This window comes from Labrus bergylta, chromosome 20 (genome assembly GCF_963930695.1).
Source record: "Labrus bergylta chromosome 20, fLabBer1.1, whole genome shotgun sequence".
In the NCBI taxonomy this organism is placed as follows: Eukaryota; Metazoa; Chordata; class Actinopteri; order Labriformes; family Labridae; genus Labrus; species Labrus bergylta.
In genome coordinates, this window is record NC_089214.1 from 3,778,246 (window position 1) to 3,800,436 (window position 22,191).

General features: G+C 40.5%; 1 protein-coding gene across 1 annotated transcript in view; it reads left to right on the forward strand.

Moving 5' to 3' along the window:
* The first annotated feature begins 12,942 nt into the window (after window positions 1-12,942).
* The window catches only part of LOC109992535 (cadherin-12), a 118,531-nt gene continuing 109,282 nt past the window's right edge, over window positions 12,943-22,191 (forward strand). Inside the window, exon 1 of the mRNA XM_065949041.1 lies at window positions 12,943-13,401. The gene's annotated coding sequence lies outside the window, so the exon portion shown is untranslated. The remainder of the gene's footprint in view (window positions 13,402-22,191) is intronic.

A 22,191-nucleotide genomic window follows, 5' to 3' on the forward strand; every position in this document is an offset into this window, starting at 1 on the left:
ATGAACAGGTTGACCAACCAATTTCTTCGTCGATTCAAAACATATTTTTAATTAGGACTAGTCGACTAGTCCAGGGGTCTCCAACCACCAGGCCATGGCCAGGTACTCGGCCTTGTTTTGTTGTGTACCAAAAAAAACTATTTGGAATCAAGAGGGTGGACATAACTTCTACATTGTAAGAGACATACTAGCATATTAAGAATTGAGGGCAAACTATTAGCTAATGGCCTATTAGCTGCAGACTATGGTCATGTAGAATAAGGTATTTATAAGCGCTTAATGATGACACATCAGCAGTCAGTATGCTACTAATTAGCATGCTTAGTTTAAAGAGTTACCAAAATGTTGATACCATTCTATACCGATCTCTTTCCAGCCAATACTATACTACTTCTTAAAAGCTAAAATCTTTGATGTTTTCCAGATTTTTATATCTTAACAAAAAAAAAAAACCTAAATAACAAGCAATAGACACAAATATGAAGGCATTTGCACTTTTTCTGACGTTTTATAGAACAAAATAATTTTAAAATCAAACAAAAAATAATCAGCAGATTATCTGATAAAGTTGTGATGGGTACAAATGCCAGTATTTGGTCAGTAAATCTACTACAAATAGAGTATGTTGTTGTTGCTCTTGTCTACAAAGGTCATTCATAATCTGTATAGAATCTCTTCACTCATGGCAAAACCGCTTTTCCCCTTTCCAATTTGTTTCATTAGCAGAGTCTCTCCCTGAGCCTTGAACACTGTTGAACTGACACATTCTGGCCCCTCCTGACAGAGAGCAATTAGTGAGCGTAAGGTTGAACAGCTTGAGGCCTGCGGCTGCCAACTCTACTCTTTAGTGGCTGTTGGAGGAAACCATTTGATAACGATGCCTCACTCAACATGACCATAAGAGAGGTCCAATAATGATGAGACCCCTTACCGGGCAGGTTGGACCTGTTTTGACAAGCCTAAGAAAAGTAGTCGCTGGAAAAAGTGTACAGTGAAAACCTTTTTTTTAAAGTACCGTATCAAGTTGCAATGCCACAAAAAAGCCACCAGCAGAGGATGGTAGTATTCACAGCAGAGGCTATTTATGTTGCCTGCTTCAGAAGGACTGGGTATGTGTTTTTGGATTCGCCTAAACGGGGGAAAGACATGCAGATTAAAATCACTCAAGCAGCAGCATGTGTCCCGCAACAGCCTGTTGACGGCAGTGAAGGAAGCCTGTGATTTCCCTCGCCAACCAAACCATAAAAAATACAGGACATCAGAAAAACTTGATTTCCTTTGGTAAAGAGAGAAAATTGAAAATGCCCTTGCATGTAAGAAGATCACACAGTGTGTTTCCTCAAAGAGCCTGAAATATCCAAAGCTTGTTTCTGTGTTACTACGATACACAAATGTGTGTCAGAGGAAGAAGAAGAAAAAGGCACTATGAATTATGTTCACAGCCAAGGAGCATATCAAATGATATTCCACTATTAGCTTAAACACATTCAGAGGCAGCATCCAGTCCCAGTAGCCCCTGGTGGAGATTACAGAAAGCAGCGAGGTGGCATTTTTAGCAGGCGCCCACTCCATTTTTAGCACTTCCTTTTCTGATTTCCCTGCAGAAATTACACAAATGAGGAATTCCCCTTAATTTAATTTGCCACACGTGTTGACCACTGATAAACCATGTATGCAAAATTGATTTTGCATATTAAGCTTATCGGGTGAATTGCAAAAAAAGTGCACCGCATGACATTACGGTTTTGATGGATTTATGGAAAAATCTGTTTTTGGGAGAAAACGACCACAGGCTTTTTTTATGGACACAAGACGTGACTCTATATAAAGCAGTGTAACAGCTGGCAGATTCAGTGAGTGAAAGAACGAGCTGCATGTACTCTGATGTGTTTATGAGTTGTACTAATGAAATACAGCGGGTGATACGAGTTTATGAAGCTCAGTATGGATTCCCAAAACTTTAGGGTGCTTTATTACTCCTGATGGAAACAGCTCCTGAAGGAGAAGGTGAATGGGGTCATTGCGCTGTACTCGTAGCATCATTTTAAAATAATCTGTGTCTCCCGCTCGCTTTATCTGCCTCTCACTGTGTGTGCACGCATGTTTGTGCTTGCAAACCAATCCTGCTGAATATTAATTTAAGCCCCGTTTGCCAAGAATGGCGGGTGCAGCGGTGCTACAACAGCATCACTCTGGCTTTAATGACTCAGTGCCAAATAAATTAAACTGACAGCAATTTATTGACCCAATTTTGTTTTGTTTTTTTAAACAGAATTGCTGGAATCATCTTCTGCAGTAACAAATTATGCTTTGGATGGTAACTGCTTTAGAGCTACCTTGGATAGGTGTAATATCTCAGCTTCTCATGGATCATGAGCTCATTATTTTCAGATTTTCTTCTTTTCACTTTTTTTTTTTCCCTTTGGCGAATGATTAAATACGTTGAAAAGCAGTCTGACGGGCATGAAATGTAGCCAGGGAACAATTTCTTCAAAAGTGTCTGAGAATCTTTGCTGTTTGTCAACTAACCTGCCTCTCAATACAGGATACAGGAAGTAACTAAATACTCCCTTAAAGTGATTTAAAATAAAGAACATACACTTAATTAAATAAAAACACAATATGTTGCTATGGCTGTATTAATCCAGGCAAGTAAATATTTTGGATGCTTTGAAAATGAATAATAAAAGGAAAACAAAGAAATTACAGTTCACATTTTATACTCCTTATCAACAAGTGTAAATAAGTCTCAGAGCTCCACAAAACATGTCTCTGAAGTTTCTTGCCAAAAATTCACCCTGATCCTGTTTTTGATCATGCCTTTAAACCCGCTATTTCAGCTCTGCTCAGAACAGGCTGTTTCTGTGTCTGTACCTTTAAATATGGAAATGAGCTGTGTCTGACCACGCCCCTCTCTGGAAGGGGGCGTGGAGGGGGCTTTCTCGCTCCATGCCCCAATTGTTTACAGTGGAAAGGCAGACTCAGAGGGCAGAACAAACACCTAGCTGTGGGAGTATCACCCATTAGGGAGGTGTTACTTCCCTTTATGGTTTCTTGAAGAAGAGATGATGGCTGTCTTCACTTTAAAAAGGGATACAATGTCCCAAAATCTTGTTTCCTACAACCCTGTTCTATGCAGATTCACAAAAATATAAATATTTTACATACTTTCTCCACTGACAATGCCCCTCCTCGACTTTTGGGAGCCTCAGTGTTTTTTATACTCAATATATTCATTGTGGTAAAATTATGAAAATGTTGCTACTTTTGTCAGGAGTTTTATCATTAAAATAAATTGCCACCAACCAAGCTGTAATTTTGTAATATGTTTTTGATTTAATCTGAATAGAGGAACCACATTAAAGTACAACCCCCAAACTAGACGTAGCCTCGAGCTAAACGTTCTGGTTTGATATTAAGTTGAAGGACGAAACATTTTCTCAATGTCAGCTCAACACAAACCTCATTTGCAAACAATAGCTTGGCAATCCTGAGGAATTTACCACATTCTGTTTCATGATAGAATATCAGTGGTTTACGTGGGAGGCTTTGTGGGAGAGGAGACCGATTCTGTTTTAAACACATCTGTTGATTGGCCGCACCGTGGGAATTCAGACAATAATAACCCTGTGAAGGCAGTGGGAGAGAGAGAGAGAGCCTGGGATGAAGGGGACCTAAATCCGTGCAGTGGACGAACAGGAAAGCCATTTCCCTGGCACGGTCCCTCCCTCGGAGATTACATGTCTCTCGTTTTCATCATAACATCCAAGTTGGCTTGCTACCATTAATAGGACAGCCCTCAGTACTTATCCCATCACATTGCAGCGGCCAGAAAAACAGACCACAGCGGAGCAGCTGTGTCATCTGCACAGTACTGAGGGTTCAAAAATGAAAGCAAACATGGTAAATTCAAATATACTTTAAGATATTCAAATGACATGCTTGTTTTTTGAATAAGGATACAACTTGAAAATTATTTCACAGCTGCAGGCTGGAGCTAAAAAAAAATTATGCAGCCTTGAGCGGGCATATTCTCAAAAGGCTCAAGTGTGAGGCTGTGGGCTGTGGGCTGCATTCAGGTGGACAGCAGGAAGAGGTAATATACTGTAGCTGCAGAGCACAATTCAGAGCCTGCGGTGAGTAGAGGCAGTTTCTGCACCACAGCCCCCCCCTTGGCTGTTCAGCCCCGTCCTCGTTCACTCGTTCAATATACCTCCACCTCTGCAGGCTAGAGCCCACATAGCGGCCGCTTCATCTCTCCACAGCATTAAATGCGTTTCTTCCTCCCCACTACCCACTCCCAACCTTTTGCCAAATACTGGCCTGACAACACATCCCTCAGCCTTTGCAGCAGACAAGCAATATGGGCTCATTTTGCAACACGCCCAGGGCACTGACAGGAGTGGGCTTGTGTCTGCCAGGACTGATTACTTGGGAAAATTGCTGATCAAATTGTCACACCATCCAAACTTTTCAGGCAGTTTCCACTCCAACCTGCAAAATATCATAATACAGTAAATGTGCGACCCTGTTTTGTGGGGCAATTCCTGTGACCAAACCATTTTGCAAAACATAGCCCGATGAAATGCAATTGCAGGTGGATTATTTTACCCTGTAAAACCAATATTTTCCACCCATGTTCAATATTTTAAACCCCAATGGAGAATATTCTCCCTGCATTATTACTCTGCTTTTATCTCCAGCCGGAGGAAGAAAAAACGTCATCAGGGAAACGGGCGCCGGCCTCTCTCAAATAAGCGTTTTTAATCTCTTTCATTAGGTTGGCATTACAGCTCGGAGAAACTGATTAGACGTCTCAATCCTAGTGGCTGCACTGATCGTTGTTAATGGCAACCTGTATTGCAGGGGTATTGTCAGACTGAGTGTTTGGCACGCTCTGCTCAAGCAAGTCTTTCTGAAACACATGGTTGTTTTAATTACCCCTGCTTTCAGATCAATGCGGCGTGGGTACTGTGATCAGCATTCTGTATTTGAGTTTTCCATTAAAAAAAAAAAAAAAAAAAAAAACCTCTCCTCGTTGTGCCTCAGGTCGTGATTGTGAAGAGCCTGTTTATGTGAGGAGGCTTAATCAAAGGTTCTTCTGCTCTGATTTAACACTTTGGATGTGGATGAGTTCTCAGAATCAAATAAGATTGTGTTCACGAGTTGAAGCGCTGCTCCAAGAGAATCTAAATGTTGTCGGGAGGTTCTGATTTCTTCCCCTGAAACAAAGGTTGTTTTTCTATGTGCGCGTTTTGAATGGAGAGTTGCCTTTTTAAAATCAATTGCAACATTCACAAGGAGCCTTTTATAATGCAGTACAAATATACCGTCCCTTCATAATAAGAGATGGAATATAAGTGTGAGGATGTACTGGAAATACCAAACAAATCTAAAAGGTTGTAAGACAGAAAAAAAACAAGAATAGAAAGAATGTTAAACATTAAAAATAAGCGCCCGCCAGATACAGAATTCTTGGGGCCGATACTGACTGCGATAGGCTATTTGGGAGAAAAACACTTAGATACAGATACAGTATATCTTTCTTCAATCCATGTTCGATCTGTAGAGATAGATGGATATAGATATGCCCATTCATTCCTGCTTGATAAACTTTCAGAGGCACACCAGAGCTTTGTTCCCTCGGGTATTGAAGCTCTTAACAAGCTTACCCTCTGATTACTGTTCTACTGTTTGTGTTTCTTACTGTGTTGCTTGTTTTATATTTGTGTATACTCGTGTACCAACTGTGCGAGGCTGTGACAACAAATTTCCCCCTGGGGGACAATAAAGTCTTGTATTGTGTTTTATTGAAACCCTATTCTTACATAAAGTTGCTTTGGATCAGCTGAAACTGTAAGATCTTTAAGAAGGATTCATAAACATCGCTTTAGCAGTTTGTGTGTGCCTGCAATTGTCCTGTACAAATGTTGTACGAAGACCAGGAAAGGGACTACACAAAATGTGTATCTTGAGTATCTGTGTGTGTGCTGTTTTGGTTTGTGCAAGTTTATATTTAGCCGTGTTTTCAAACTCAGGTGTTTACTGTAGGGCAAAGTGAGTGCAGCTGATTTAATTTGCCTCATCATGAAATGTGCTATACATATAAAAATGAAGTGAAGTGTATCGAATGATAATCAGGTTCCTGCCAATTGATTATTTTATCATAACAAACCATATCAGTCCGGTATTTTTGATCTAAATGAAACGACAACCAGACCCCAAGAGCCCCAGCTTCTGTATCCTGTTATCTGTTTCAGGATTGCAGCCTGTGTCCCTCCTGCTGGTAATTGCTGTAAGTCAGAGGAGGAGTAGGCGGACCGAGGCTCCAGATGCCCTCTTCTGGGCCAGACCTCCCTCAGGACAGGCCGGTCTGGTCTTGAGCTGCGTGATCCGGTGAGAGGCAGTCTGGTGATTCCATTAGCTTAGCCGCTAATAAGAAGTACACCTGGGTCCTTGTTGTCCTGCAACACATCCCCATCCATTCACCCAACGGCCCTCCCCACTCCTCCTCCCTCACCGCCGTCACGCTCCAAGAAATAGAGAGCAGAAAGGGAAAAAAAAGAATCTCCATAAATGTATTTCTTTTGACAAGCCTCAATAAATCCATCCCAAATTAGTTTTTTTAAATAATATTTGGACCTAGCTTGATTTACAGAACAGCTGATCCAGGTTTGTCTTCCACACACACCTTCACAGAGTGCCTTGACATTCACTACTCATTTATATCCGTGCATATATACTGGAGGTAAAATGGAGCTTTAACACAACCCTTGTGGGCAACAAAACCTATTGCAGTATAAATGTTTCAGGTAAAAATCCTGAGAGCATTTTAGAGGAAACAGAATGTTTCACCAATGGTGGAGGGTTGAGGATGGAATTTAGAGATCCTTGCAGTTTCTGACAATATTCAGATGAACAAAGCACGCACCTTCCCTCCCATTTCCAGTCCCTTTTTTCTATGTACCTTGCCAAAAAAAACACAGCAAGTTTGCACTCCAATCTCTTCTTTAGTTTGCCAAGCAGAGACATTTTAAAGCAAAGAAAAATTAACGTTTGCACTCCTCTGGTGGCCAATTAAAGTTAACAGATAAATCCAATGCAATTAATTCTGAATTATTACTGTGCATTAGTTTTACAGTGTAAATACTCCCTCAGCTTATTAACTATTCACAGACATAATTCACTGCAGTGTCTTTTGATATTTGTACGTTTTATTTCAAGATGTGAATCTGATATGTGGACGCTGCTTTAGCCCTTGAAAACACAGAGGAAATCGAATGTGTTGCACCTTCACTACAATAGTTACCTAGTTACCTGTTTTCACACCCACACCTTCAACACCACATTAGCCTTTATTGTTAATTAAAAAAGAAAAAGGTTGTATTGTTTTTCTTGTTACTCATTTGACGGAGCTTTCAACTGTATTATTTATTATTTATTATTATTACGTATTTTCTCTTCTTCTACATCTTTGTTTTGCTGATCAAATGTATTTGCACGTGCCTTTTTGCTCTCTCTCTCTGTCTCTGTCTCTCTCTCTCTCTCTCTCTCTCTCCCTCTCTATCCTTTGCAGGACACTTTTGTGTCACACGCAGCAGTGGGGCAGTATGAAATGCCCTGATTGACGTCTGACTCGGAGCATCCGTTCCACCTCTTGCTTAGCGCAGCCTGTGCCAAGAGGATTAAAAATGGAGTCCTCTAGGGCCACGCCATGCCATCTGGACAGGGTTGATCTGGGAGCACGGTTGTCAGCCAGGACTGCTGAGTGTATAAAACGCTGCACAACTCCAGTCAAACACAGCTCCACAGCTTTAGAGAATCACAGTGTATAAAACAAATAAAATGCAGGTCATTTAGACTCAATTCAGGGTTTCTTTTTTTATCCACATTGCGCTGCCTTTATTTTGCTTCCTCTGAAGACCTGAAACAGACTATTTTTATTTTACTTTTTTCCCCCCGCACTAGTTGATACGTACAGACGTGCTGTCAAATCAAAAGAGAACAAAAATTGGATAATTGGTCAATTGGAGTGAAAAGAGAAGCTTTGAAAGCAAAATTGCATCATAGTTTCAAATGTGTTGCTTCTCATCTTCAGATTTAATGGTTCACATGAGGAGATATGAATCTATTTTTACAGGTGATACTGTAGGAGACAATTTGTAAATATTCATCATCCTTTCTGGAATGAAAGTGGAGAAACTCTTTTGCCTTGAAAAGGAGGGAAAAAAAAGAGAATATTGTTCCAGCATGACTCCTGTCTATCTCCAAGACAGTCAAAATGAAATATAGAGAGGACTAAATGCTAATGCCTCAATAACCTTTTCCATAGAGTGATGTGTGCCACCTTTGATTCCCTCTGCCATATCATGGTCTAATTTTAAAGGTTAAAGTCGGTGGTTTTCTCCTCAATATGCCAGAGAGAAGAAAGATGACATCTGTGTTCCGTGCTGCAAGACGTCGTGCATTAAATCATGCAAAACATGAAAATAAAAGAATTTAGGTCACCGTCAGCAACAACTGCCAGACTTCAGAGAAACCCCTTAAAGTTTTGATGTTGGGATGATGTAATTCTCTCTCTGTGGTGATCTCTGTTGGGAATTGCGGGGGAGGTGTCGGGGTTCTTTTATGAGCGCTTTCTCTTTGAGAGGTTATGGGTATTAGCAGGATCCAGCTGATGCCTCCTCTTCCAACTGGATCACCCCCCCCCCCCCCCCCCCCCCAAATCCCGCAATCCAGGCAGTGCCCCCCTTCTTACCCCTGTGATATATCTACTCTTTTTTAGCCAGCATTTTAAAGGGGCATTACACAACCTCAACAATGTGCACCAGCACACATTAGCACTGCAACCCTAAAATAATACAACGACCAACAGGGGGGCTCTGGTGCTCGGCGTTTGTGCAGAGGTCTGGGGATTAAACCGTGTTAAAAAATGAAATAAAATCATCAGACTGCTTAGTCAGACACATTTGTATTTCGGGTCATTTTTGACTATCACTTTTATTTCTGGGGGTCCTGGGGGAGCTGAGCTTTGGGGGGCTCCAAGGAAAAACAGTTTGCAAGCACCAATATATACAATATAGCTGTTGTACTTCAATTAATGATTATAGTGGGATACTTAGAGTGATCTGATATTATTAAGAAAACATACAGTATGTTTAAATGATCTGAGTAAACAGGTAGACTGCAAACAGATTAACAGGATTTGATTGGAACCTTCACAATTCTTGCTACATGGAAACCAGTAAACAAACCATTGTAAACTGCTATTTAATATAAAATGTTTTTGAGAATTGATACAGCGTCACAAAACCTGTTACTGTGCACATGTTCACCTGTATTTTGTTTCACCACTGTAAGGGAACAAGAAATCAGGCCAGAGGTCAAATGTGTAAAAAAAGAGCATATTGCTTTGATTAAGTTGAAAAGTCGGGGGGCGATGGACATGTCTAGGCTTGGGTATAAAGTAATATGGTATCTTGCAGTAATTAAATCAGTTTCATTATCGTTAAAAAAAAACACACAAAAAAATGCCTTTACCGAAGCAGTTTCAGCTGTATGATACTGGCGGCCAGGAAGGTCAGAGTCAATCAAATCTTTTACTCAGACCAGGTACTGCGAGTGAAGTATTAGAGCTGATGCACCAACACACAGAGGAGTCAGCAGAGAAAAGTCTCAGAAACAAAGAAGTGAAGAAACTAAGTGACATCCATCGCAATCAACCGCAGGAAAATGTAAAAACACAAAAGAAGCTTCTCTTTTAACATCGTTTCAATACCGGCTTCCTCCCATAGGAGGCTCGTTAGGTGAATTGGTGACTCTAAATAGCCTGTAGGTGTGAACATGAGTGTGGCTGGTTGTCTGCCTCTATATGTTATCTCTGTGATTGACTGGTGAACAGTCGCCCAATGACAGCGGAGATCAGCTCCAGCCCCTCCGCTGCGACCCAGAACGGGACAAAGCGGTAAAAGATAATGGATGGATTGTTCTTGATATGTATGTTTTACAAATATAGCCTTAAAAAATAATCACTGACTATTTTCCTCTTAACAATCTAAAATTGTGACTTTTTGAAATATTTCTTAAGCATTCAGACACACCCACACTCACACACAAAAAAATAGCTTCCCTCCAAGGAAGGTTTTCCTTGATTATGTCTCACACTGAAAATAGAAATGATTGAATGCACTCATACATCACAAGTCAAGGCTGAAACTGAAAAGGTTTCTTTGCCACTCCGACATATTTCGCTGTTTGATTGGCATGCCCCGAGGCTTGACTTTAAGAAGAAAAAAAATGAAGAAAATCTGCACCAAAAAGACACAAATTATTCTTTTTTTTTTTCTTAGGATGGCGACGTCTGTGTTTATCTGCCAGTAGCGTTGCCATTGGGTATTTACCTACATAGATGGAGAGCCAATTAGCATAAAGAGAGGCCAATCCAAATAATTTATCTTAAACTGCACTAGCATAAAGTAATAAACGTCATTTGCTTATTGTGGTGTAACGGTAACAATAGCAGCCAGCTGTTCCGCAGCTTATGACATTAAAAGAAGAGATAGCTGAGAATTAGCTTCCCTTCTCAAATGTGACTATTTGTCTTAAAGTAAGGAAACAAACAATCTAACTTTAAATCATGCCTTTTTGATTTAAATTTTGAATTAAGTGCCTAAAGTAAAAATTACATATTTCAACTTTCCCTACATAAAGCAGATCAATAGTATTTTCTATTTTACAATATCTACAGAAAGCCAATGAGTTCCACAAATAACCATCCTGTAAAAGCCTACAATTTTATCGCATCATGGTCAGAGCTGGACACATGTCCGTTTATCAAAAAAATGTTAATTACCTCCACTTATTTATTAATACATTTTAACGTGAACATTCGTTTGAAAACAAAAACACTGAAACCTTTAATTTGTGGTCAATTCAGTTAACGCTAACGTCCAAACTCCAGCTCTTACATGTTAAGATGGATCACAGACATCCTATTTAGAGAGTTTAGTAAATAAAGTGATAAATGGCCACCTCTGCCCTGGGGGCTTTTATTGTGAAAGGCTTCTTGCCTCTGCATGACAGTAGGCCTACATCCGGAACGCCTCTAGAGTGAAGACGAAGATGATATATATATGAAAAAAAAATGCTGATATTTGTAGATTTTCAAACAGATGCGTGTGTAATTTTGAGCTTTCTCAGTCATCATGGCCACTTATGAATTCAAATTTTTCGTCAATGCAAAACTATTTTTTTTTGTTGCTTTTTGGAATTTATGTTCATTTGAGTTAATTAGAAAAAGTATAAAGTAATTAACTGCTATCGATCGGAACAACTTTCAGAAAGGTTAACAAAGTAAAAGACTTTATTAACTGTGCCCACCTCTGCATTTAGTCGGGTATTGGCAGTAAATAGTCAATATAGAGGCTTAAACAGTTCTTCAAACTTACAAGTGTCAGGTCACGTCGATGTGTAGGTAATACAGTTTTGACCTCTTTGCTACAAAGATTTGTCTGGACTCTGGGTTGCAAATGACTGTAAAACAGGGTTTCTACTGTATTTAAAACTGCACTATATTTTTAAAGGTTAGATCCTTCTCTCATAATTTGAAGTCACCATACTCTAATGATGAAAACTATTATTTTACTGAGCAACACAGAGACAGAGTTTGTAGCTGCCTGCTGCCTGAAACCATTACTGTGTTTGTGTTGTTGTGTTGTGTGTGTGTAGAAAACCAAGAACTCACCAAAGTGATGGAAAAATTCAAACAAACTAACGAGTCAGGCTTTCATTGCCCATATTCTCCGAAGTCAAATTACCTTCTCCTTTTTGTTTTTTAAATGCAGACTATTTCTGGTTCAAAGAAAAAGGTCGGTTTCTGCAGCAATCCTTTTCGATAATGTTGTTGAACCCCTTAAATGACTTTCTCATCCTGTTATTGGCCAACAAAAAAACAACTTTTTAGTATACTTGGTGCATAGTTTGATGGGGCACGTCTGCCCTAATTGATGACGCTGCAGCCAAAAAAGCCCATCTCACAGCTGCCAGCTTTAAAGCAATCTACTGGAGCCCTTCCAATACTTGTTCTCCTCATACGTCATTTAGACCCCAGAAATAAGTAAGTACGAGCCCATGGTTTAAAAGTACCCCAATTCACCCTTAAAGGAACAACCTTGTTTACATGCTGTCACCTTTCCCCTGCTGGTTCAGCTGTCAGTCAAACTATAAATAATGGAACCTGACAGCAGCGCACCCTTGACTTCCATGCCTCACAAACAAACCTTCCACACAACATACCCTGGAGGTATCCCCGAAACTTTACACGTCTTATAATAACATCAATTCACTTTATTTCTTTATTTTTTTGACTGCAGGGAGGGAGAAGTTCTCTAATTTCAGCGGGACCTGCAAGAACATGCAGCTCTGACCAAAAGAAGCATCGCAAAGTGTCTCTCTGATTAAAATATCCCCGCTGACCACAGCGTGCACCACTGGCTCTTTCTGTGTGTGTGTGTGTGTGTGTGTGTGTGTGTGTGTGTGTGTGTGTGTGTGTGTGTGTGTGTGTGTGTGTCATTGGGGGGAGATCGGGGGCTGGGGTGCTTGCTAGTTGGCTGTAATCTGCTTGATGATGAAGATCCCCCAGCGCTCAGGGGACCTGACGAGGGAGAGAGAGAGAGAGAGAGAGAGAGAGAGAGAGAGAGAGGGGAGGGGAGGGGGGGAGAAGCGGGATGAGCGGGGAGGTTTGCGCTACTGCTTTACGCCAATGCAATCACGACCGTCGCTCACCACTGAGCCGGCAGCGCTCACAAACCCTCTCTCTCTCTCTCTCTCTCTCTCTCTCTCTCTCCCCTGAACATACTTCTCCCTCACTCTCTCATACATGCGCACACACACACACACACACACACACAAGCTTCTTTCTCTCACTTCAGCACTCTCTACTCACTCTTGCTACTCTCTCTCTCTCTCTCTCTCTCTCTCTCTCTCCCTCACTCAGTCGTCATTCTGTTGCCGCGCGGACACGCTCCACTTTGGCTCCCGTGTTATTTATCCAGCTATTTCTGAAGCCGTTGTCACTCTCTCTCTCTCTCTCTCTCTCTCTCTCTCTCTCTCTCTCTCTCTCTCTCTCTCTCTCTGCAACTCAAAGCGCAGCGCGCGCATACACTCACTCGAGCATCCGTTTCTGTTTCCAGCGCGTGGGCTCCAACTGCACACAGCGAGCGGGGATAATGACAGAAAGGCACCAAAGAGGAAAGCAGGGTGAGAGAGGGAATTAAAAAGAGGAGTAAAAATAAGAAGCAAAGGAGAGAGAGAGAGTCTGCTCTTGCGTCAAAGGTGCGAGGACAGTTTGATTCAGTGGATTAAACTGGCTCCGGCTCTGCTTCACAAAGTGTCCCACTAAAGGTAAGCGTGCCTCTTCTCTCTTCTGTTCCCGCCTGTGGGCATTTCACATGGCAAGTTTTCACATGAGAATTTTTCAAACTCCGCTGCTTTTCTCGCGTTGAGCAGTCGATACACATGTTAATAGCTTGTTGACAGACAACAGAAGGTTTCTTTTATTAGTGTCATTCCCTCGACAAACACGAGTCGGTCTAACAGCTGGTTAAGTGTGATGAAATGTGCTTCAGTTGTGTCCTTGACAACGTTTCAAAGCAAAAAGAAGTTGCGAGCAACAAGACTGCCCGTTGAAGTCAAAAGGAGCGCAGACGCCAAGGGTCTCTTTTTACCCCGACATGGCTCTCAGAATGAAATGAGAATTGAGTTAAGTGTCAATTAAAGCAGATTGGTTCACATGTCAGGCGACACTTCACTCTGGATGGGCTGACCCCATTTGTAGGTCTGATTTATTTTAATTCATCTGCATATAAAAGAGGCTGTGTAGCTTCTTTTTTCTTTTCCAGCTGTGTGTTGGAGAGCAATCAACACTGATTATCACACCATGGAATGGCATGTGGTTTTGGCAAGTTTGGTCTAAACTGATAAACATTTTGACCACATTTCGTATATGTTCTCTTTGCTTTTACTAAATTGATAGTCTATTCTATCTCTCAGATAACTGTGTCTGCTCAGTAGATGTAACAGATAGTGGAGCATCTGTTTACACAGCACCCTGCTAACAAATCGGTTTTTAGTTCGAGCACACAGAGTCTGATGGCTCAATCGCAGGCTTGGGATTATTCCTTTTGTTTGCACACAGTGTATATCAGCAAGATTATTAGTTGGTAAAGCCATTCTTGTGCTGTAGAAGGGGGGATTAGAGGGAACAATCTGAGGGGATATCAGAGGCTTGACGGAGTCTGATTTGCTGAGAAACATGGGATCATGAATGCAACCTTGCCCCCGTTCTGCAGTGGCAGATGCTCATACGGATGAGGCAGAAAAGGGGGAAGTATAAGGACAACAAAGTATGGAAATGTGCCCTCGAGCGATTCTGACCTTCATCTGCAGTGATGTATGCATCTGATTGTTACATCAGCAGTCCCACTGCAAGTTGTTATAGCATCAAGTTTGCATCTTTTTTCAATTCTCAGGCACAATTATCTCAAGTGCTGTGTTGCATCAAATCCATCTAGAGCAACTGGCAGCCACATGGACAGAAACAGACATAATCCAAAGCCTCTTTGCCCACTTTATGGACTTTAAAACCAATGTGCACCACCAGAAATAATGCAGAATACTCCCTAACCTTTCTTAGTATTTGTGGAACATTATTTCAGAGCTGCCTTGTGAATTCTAGGACAGGTTTTTCAAAGTCAATCCCATCTTCTCCAGCAGATTAAATCAACCAAAAAAAAAAAGTAAGCCTTAGCCTTCCACTACTTTAAGCACATCTAATGTAACTCACTTTAGTGTCAGAGGGAACCGAGTCCTTCTTATCAGCGTTCAGCTGCAAACACCTGCTTTGGAATAATCAAATTATGCTGCAAGGAGTCCACTTCCAGAGGAAAAAGAGTGGCTGGACCATTTGAGTACACAGAGGCTACTGTGCAGAAAATGAGCATTCAGGGCATGCAGCCACCAACCACTCAGGTATTATAACTGCATTAGAGGGGATAAATGAGGAGACACGCAATATACTTGTGGTATATTAGGTGAGGACAGTGATACTGCCTGGCTCAGGTGCACACCATGCCAGAAAAACTATCATCTATCCAGCGACGAAGTGAAGCTGTAGAAAGTATTTTGGTAATGCTGTCGACCGGTTTGACGAGAAAACTGACTTTTCCAATCAAATATGTGAGGTTTTCTTTTCTCTTCTCACTCGTACAAAAGCTGAACACTTCATGTGCTGCCCTTGATCGGTGGAACTTGTCTGCAAGGACAGCAGGAAGCAGCATCCTATCATATTGTGTTATTGTGTTACATGAGATTGCCTTGTTTCACACTGGGCAACGCTGCCTTCGATTCACAGATTTTATCAAGTCTCATTTCTCGCTGGCCAATGAAATTACTCGAGCGTATGCAGTTTTCCTCTAATGCATTTAGTAACTTGACTCGTGAGTCATACAATTGATACACTTTGACAATTTGTGATTAATTTATCTCGAACAAAAAGATAGCAGCACTTTACTTCAGGAGACAAGACCTTTAAGATCCATGCTCATACATTGCTTTGCACTTAGTGATGGATTATGATTCATTGCATGAGCTAAAAATAATAATTAAATACGTTGGTTCATTTTCAACATAATTAACAAACTAATGTATCATTAAAAAATGTGAATACTCATATAGGGCAAATCAAAACCTGCAACTGCTGCAGCTCAGGGGAGCACATATCAGATGTTATCTGGGAATATCAGTCCATTACATGTGTTTTAATATCAGCCATTTTATCCTGATAGGTGCTAAATAAAAATAAAAATGTACAGGTCATATAATAGAGAGAACAATGAAAGTGGGGTTATAAAAATGGCATTATTGTGTATTATTGTGGAGGGAATTGTGCTCTGACACTGTTGTTTTTAAGACTCTTGGCAATGTCTGCAGCGTATGTAGCTGATCAGATGTGATTAAAACTCTAACTGACCATTTAATAATGTTGTTTTTATTTCACTTAAAGAAATCTGCTAGTTAGACAGTATCAGGTTTGGCCTATAAATCATGTGGAAAGGTGTATTGCAAACAAGCGTATACATACATGTATATATCTAATATCTGCAGGAATTTTAAAAGTGAGTGATTTTTTTATTTCTCACTCTCACCTTGATAGTCACAACAGCGCAGAGTCATTGCATAGTTGGAAAAAAAGGTTTTTTTTTTGTTTTGAGCTAAACAACATGAACCTCCCTCCAACTGCTGCATCTTTGGTTACTGGTAATTCATTTCTCTTTTATCCGTCTAGAAAATCCTTTATCATTGTAGCTCTAATGCAAGAATTGTTTCATCCAAGCTCATATATATTCTTGTATGAACTGATGATGTCTGGGGCACTGTGTCTGACCAAATACTCCAAAGTATCGGTCACAAAGTTTGAAATGCTCATGTGGGACCAGTGGTGAATTCAAAAGCCAAGGCAAAATGTTCTGTTAGCGATTTCCTTCATTGCCTGACAGATACAGATCAGCCACAGCTAGACAGCAAGTCCACTTGTCAGGTTGAATCTAAAGTCTACCCACTCTCAATGCCTTTCTCTCCTCTGACTGTGTCCATGTAAATTTAATGGAAAGACTGAGTGCTTCACGGTAAATTACAGTACATGTCCACTAAGCTGTCGTCATCTCTCTGGAATCCGCTGCACTGTTTGATTAGGGCGAGCTGTTATTTATGGACTGACTGCAGCTTTTTTTTTTTCCCGTAAGCAGAAGTACGGCGCTCAGTCATGCGGATATGCCACCTATCACTGGGTTTTGAAGCAAGTGTCCATCAAGGGCCTTGGTCTTAAATAGAATCAATACTTGAGATTATTTGGAGTCTCCAGACTCTCTTTACCTTGGGCTCTTCAATCTCCTCCTCTATTCGATGGACTCATTTTGACATCATCCCGCTCTAAATGAGGTGTGTCTGAGTGTGCATATTTGGATCTATGAGTGTGTGTATTTCAGGGAGAGCAGAGTGTTTCTGTCTGTGTGCATCTCTGCAGCACCATAAGATGTAATAAGCTAACTGTCAGAAACTTGCGTGCACAGTTTAAGGCATCTGAATGCTAATCAGAGAGCGGATTCGGCTGTCTGCAGGCTCAAGAACGATCTCAGATGAAACTATTGTACTTGGATAAATGTGCTTTTGTGGCAGGCGGCAATTTCTCCCACAGCAAGCTGCACTCTTGCCAAGACCCCTGCAGACCCATACAACAGGGCTCTCCCTGGCTCTCACACAATCATCAGCAAGCGTCCTAAACATCTCGGATTAAAGTCTTGCCGTGATGGATGACTCTCAATCTCCAGGAGATATTGAGCACACGCTTCTTCTCTGAATGATGGGCGACTCCTCTTCACTTCACTTAGCAATTATTTATATAGATTTGTCTCTGTTCACTTGTCAGCTTTTTTGGACATGCTGTTTCTTCCTGTCTGTGGGTAGAAATACTCCACAGAGGGGAGAAAAAAGGAAAAAAACCCACAGTGTCTGCAGCCGACTGATGCTTAGGCGTCTTTTCTGGAAAGGAAGCAAATATAACTTTCCCTGTGGTATATCCGTGTTGTTTGAAGTAGTGGTAGAAATAGGAGTGGGAAGGATGCAGTTACCTGAAGACCACATTTTGAAACGAGGACACAACGCTTTGGCCCCATGAACACACTACAGACACTGTCTTTGGGCACAGTTTGAACACAGATAAGAACTTGTATATGAGCACGGCTTTAGCTTCTGTTAGAATGGCCGCAGTACAGATTTCCAAATAACATTTTGTCATGATTGACATCGCAATCACATCGCCTGGTTCAGGTGAAAAACCTTGGACAGTTACTTTTTGCTTTCTATTTTTACCATTTTTTCTTTCTATTTAAAAAGCTGTTATAACTAAAAGGGGAATTTAAATTTATAAATCGAAACAACATCTTCGTGCTCGTGTCTGACAAAGTGTATTTGAGTGACAGATTTTTAATGTTCAATTGTTTTTACAGTGTTTTTAATTTACAGTAATTAGTTTTAGTGATAATGAGGCGTTTGACATTAATTTGGCTCCTTTTAATAACCAATTTATGAATGAATACTGAAGAAGTTCTTACCTACAAACAACCTGAGTTCTGAGATTTATTTTATTTCTATTCAAACATTATTCAACAAGGTAATTAACCCATTGAGATTTAATATTGCTTTATTTTCATTCAGACTCTATACCAGACAGGTTAACAGTAGAAGGAATTACATTGGCTCAAGATGCTCAACAAATAAAAAAATACATGCATATGTAAAAAAGGGAAAAATAGAAGAAATACATTATTCTGTGAAAACACAAAACATGTAAATGTAAAAAAAAAAGGATAATCAGAGAGTACTGTGAATGGTATTTGTATATACAAGGATGGAAAAAGTTTAAGGTGCAGTAAGAAAAATCAGTGATGTGCATGTATGAACACACTGTGTGATAAACATTACATGATTAAGAAACAGTTTGAACAGAGTAAAGCTATGCTAATAGTATTGCCAGTTAAGCTGAGGTATCAGCGAAGGCTACTGTTTAAGAGCATCAAAGACATAACGATGAATAGTAGAAGTGCATTTGTGTGTTTTTTCCTTCTTTTCCTAGGGCTATCAATCAATCCATCAATGTGTATTTGTTTTCTGCCAGTTCAGAACAAATGTTAACTCAAGACACTTTACAAAAAGAGCAGGGCTACATCTTACTCTGTGTTATATTATTTATAAGGACCCAACATTCATCCACCATGAGCACCGCACTAAGCAACATTTAGCAAAGTTACAGTGGCAGGGGAAAAAAATGCTTTTTAACAGGCGGAAACCTCGAGCAGAACCAGACTCATGTTGAACAAGCATCTGCCGTAACTGTGTTGGGGTTGAGACGGTATAGAGGGAGAGGCAGAGAGAGAGAGACGGATAGGGTCAAGCAAACAGGTGAAAAAGTTAGAGTGTCATATCAGAGCAGAGGCAAATGTGTTTCTCCACCACAGAACATCGTTTAAGGCGGTGCTGGAGAATTGTCTGACACTTGGACCAGCTTCATTAGCCTTTAAACAATTCCACTTTTCTTTTCCTTTTTAAGATTGTTTAAAGGAAAACTCCAGATTGAGGTTGGTCCATTGTCTCTCCTTCCGTCAGGGCGCTTTATTTACAAATTGTTTTTCATGTGTTTTCAGCACTGCAGAGCAAAGTCTAAAAATAGCCAAAAGAGACCCTGTGGCCTTGGTGCCTTTGAATACATTTGGGCCATCCCTTTGAGAAATCCACCACAGATTCTCAGTCAACAGCAGGCGGGGGACGGTCTTGGTGAGAAAAATCACTGGAGGCCAAGCGCAGGCACAAGTACAAGCAGATGATGGAGGGTGCCTCTTTGCCAATGCCTTTGCTCCTCTATTTATAAAGTTGTTCTTTGTTGTCTGCGCATTTGGCAACAGCGGAATTTTTTTTTTTTTTTAATTTGCTTGCCAGTATCAGAAAGAGAGGCAATTAGCGGGTTATACACACAATCCCGGTCCTTTGCATTTGAGATGAAATGCTTTGGATGTGACACGCACTCAATCATCGTGGATCCATCCAAACAACAAACAATCATCTCTAGCTGGACTCCACTCCAGAACCTTAAACACAACCCCGCCGGCACCCCATGGCAACTTGGGAAAGATTTCCTGTCACACAGGTGAATGACTATTAGTTTACTGACCCTAGAGGTAGAGGGAGATTGTAATGATTTTTTAGAGAGGGTGCTTGGGGGCCTTTCATTATGAGCAGCACTGGAGCGCTCCTGCAGGAAAAGTACGAGGTAGAAATAGATATGGAACACTCCATTCTGTTGAATTGATTCAATCCTGCTGATGACTTCAACACTATTAGCATATCATATTTTAAAAGATAATGGCTTAAGGGGATCAATGAAGTTCCCCAATGCTTATTTTAACTTCATTTGGGCGGTTTGGTTGCAGTCCGTTGACCCACCTTCATTATGAAATGATATAACCATCACTTAGACGAACAACTACTTCTAGATGTTGGCATTGCAGCTTTCTACGTATTGCCTTGATTAGCTTTTGAGCTGTGTAGTCTTTAAAATGCTGACAAGTGGCATGAACTTGTGATCAGAAAGCCCCAGAAATGGAGGTGACAGGTAACAACTGATCCTTTGGGGCGAATGTACCCAATCAAAATGCATCCACTAAAAGTGTTTTTGTTTTGTTTTGTTTTTGTTAGTTTTTTCCGCCTATCGGCACAGATTGTTATCCTTAGTGTGTAACACCTTTAAGGAACGGTTCCCTGAAGAGTTTGACCTTTTTTGTTCAGAGCAGGGTGTTGTTGTTTGTTAACCAGACATGACAGATACATTTCTCTCTTCAAAGCTTCCGTACAACTTTGACAAAAAAAAGAGAGACATTTTTGCTGCCCTAACCTGCTGTTTCATTGTGATTCTATTTGTTCCCCCAATGTTGTGTTAGTTTTGAACAAACTGTTGTGTGAATTTGTTTTTTTTGAATGGTTCGTTCCAAGACAACAGCACAAACAAACAAGTGGATCAGAGCAGCAGTAGTACAAGTAACTCCTTTTCTGCTTGGTAACATTGCTGTTCTTGTCAATGTCGTCGTGTTGCATTGAAGAGACCAACGTAGCAGATGTTTCTGGTTTAATAAAAAACTTCCCTTCATAACAAAGAGGTCTCTCTCTGTTGGGATACTTTTCAAAATGTTGGTAGTTTCAAAATAAGCTATTTTAGTTGTTCATTTATTGGGCTTAAATTGTCAAATGTCATTGTCAAGTCCAGTGGAAAATGTAATGTGTAGCATTTGGAAATTACATGGAGAAAGTAAGGTAAGGCTTAACAATGCAGCATGGTTTATCATCTTGTTACAGCTATTGAATTGTATTAAGTCTCTGATAAGCATTGGTTGTGTCGCCCTTATGAAAGAGGTCTTTTGTGGAAATATGCAGCCTTTCCATGTCCCTCTCTTTAAAATATCCTCCAACAATTATTTCTGTCCTCTACTGTATGTCACATCAAATTTTCACTTTTATCCATCCACGTCACAACTCATCTCGGTTTCATTTAAAGAAAAATGTGCTCCTTAAATCACATCATCTCCCAGCGCGGCAGACACCACCTTCCTGCGAAGTACCTCTCAAAAAGTAAAACATTTCACATTTTGCTTAACACACTTGAGCAAGTTATCCTCCCCAGCATATAGACTGCTTTAAATTCAACCCGAGCTGCATTAATGTTTTAGTCTATTTCCCAGCTGTTCAGTAATCTTATCACACAATCTCACACCAAATTCATGTAGCAGGTCAGACCTGGATACTGTGGTGCATACTGTAGTAGGTAACCTAGTCTATAAAAGAAAATGTCAAGTGGACGGAGAACTCCTCAAAATCATATTTGACTACAACATGAAAGAAAAAGGATAGTCTACCGAACAAACTGCTCTGTATGTAAGTTTTAATTTAGAGCCGGTGCGCAGAAAAAGGCTTGTGAAGGTGCTGAACTTTAATTTTAAGTATTTACCCATGAATATCTCTCCCTTTGGTATCTCCTCTTAACATGGCAGAGAGGAAAATTACATCATAACTTACTGGAGTAGAAGTCAGGCTGAGCTAGCACAGCAGTAGGGAGATGTTTTATATGGGAGGACGGGAGCTAACTGTAAAACTCAGCTGCTCTTACCCATGAAATATCAGACTGCCTATTTGTGTAATTATCAAAATTCTGGGTCTGTGTATATTAGATGAGACTGCGAGGATTGTTACCTACCGCTGTTATGATGGAGGTTTCCCTCTGTGAACACAGAAACATTAAAGTCGCTTTAACAGCACAAGATACTTTTATTGTCTGTACTCTTATTACTGATTCATTTCTCATTCCTGGGGATTTTTTGAGACTAATTTGATTTTTAAAATAACGATTCAGACGATTCAGACTTTCTTTTATCATTGCTTTTAATTTACTCACTTGGTGTAGGATTCCCACAAAGCCCACATTTTCTCATGTTTGACCATGAAAACAGATCAGAGTTTGTCCAACTGGTGACATCTTCTGCCTGATAAAAACCCTCTTCTATCAATCAGTAGTTTAGTGTACTAAATGCCATC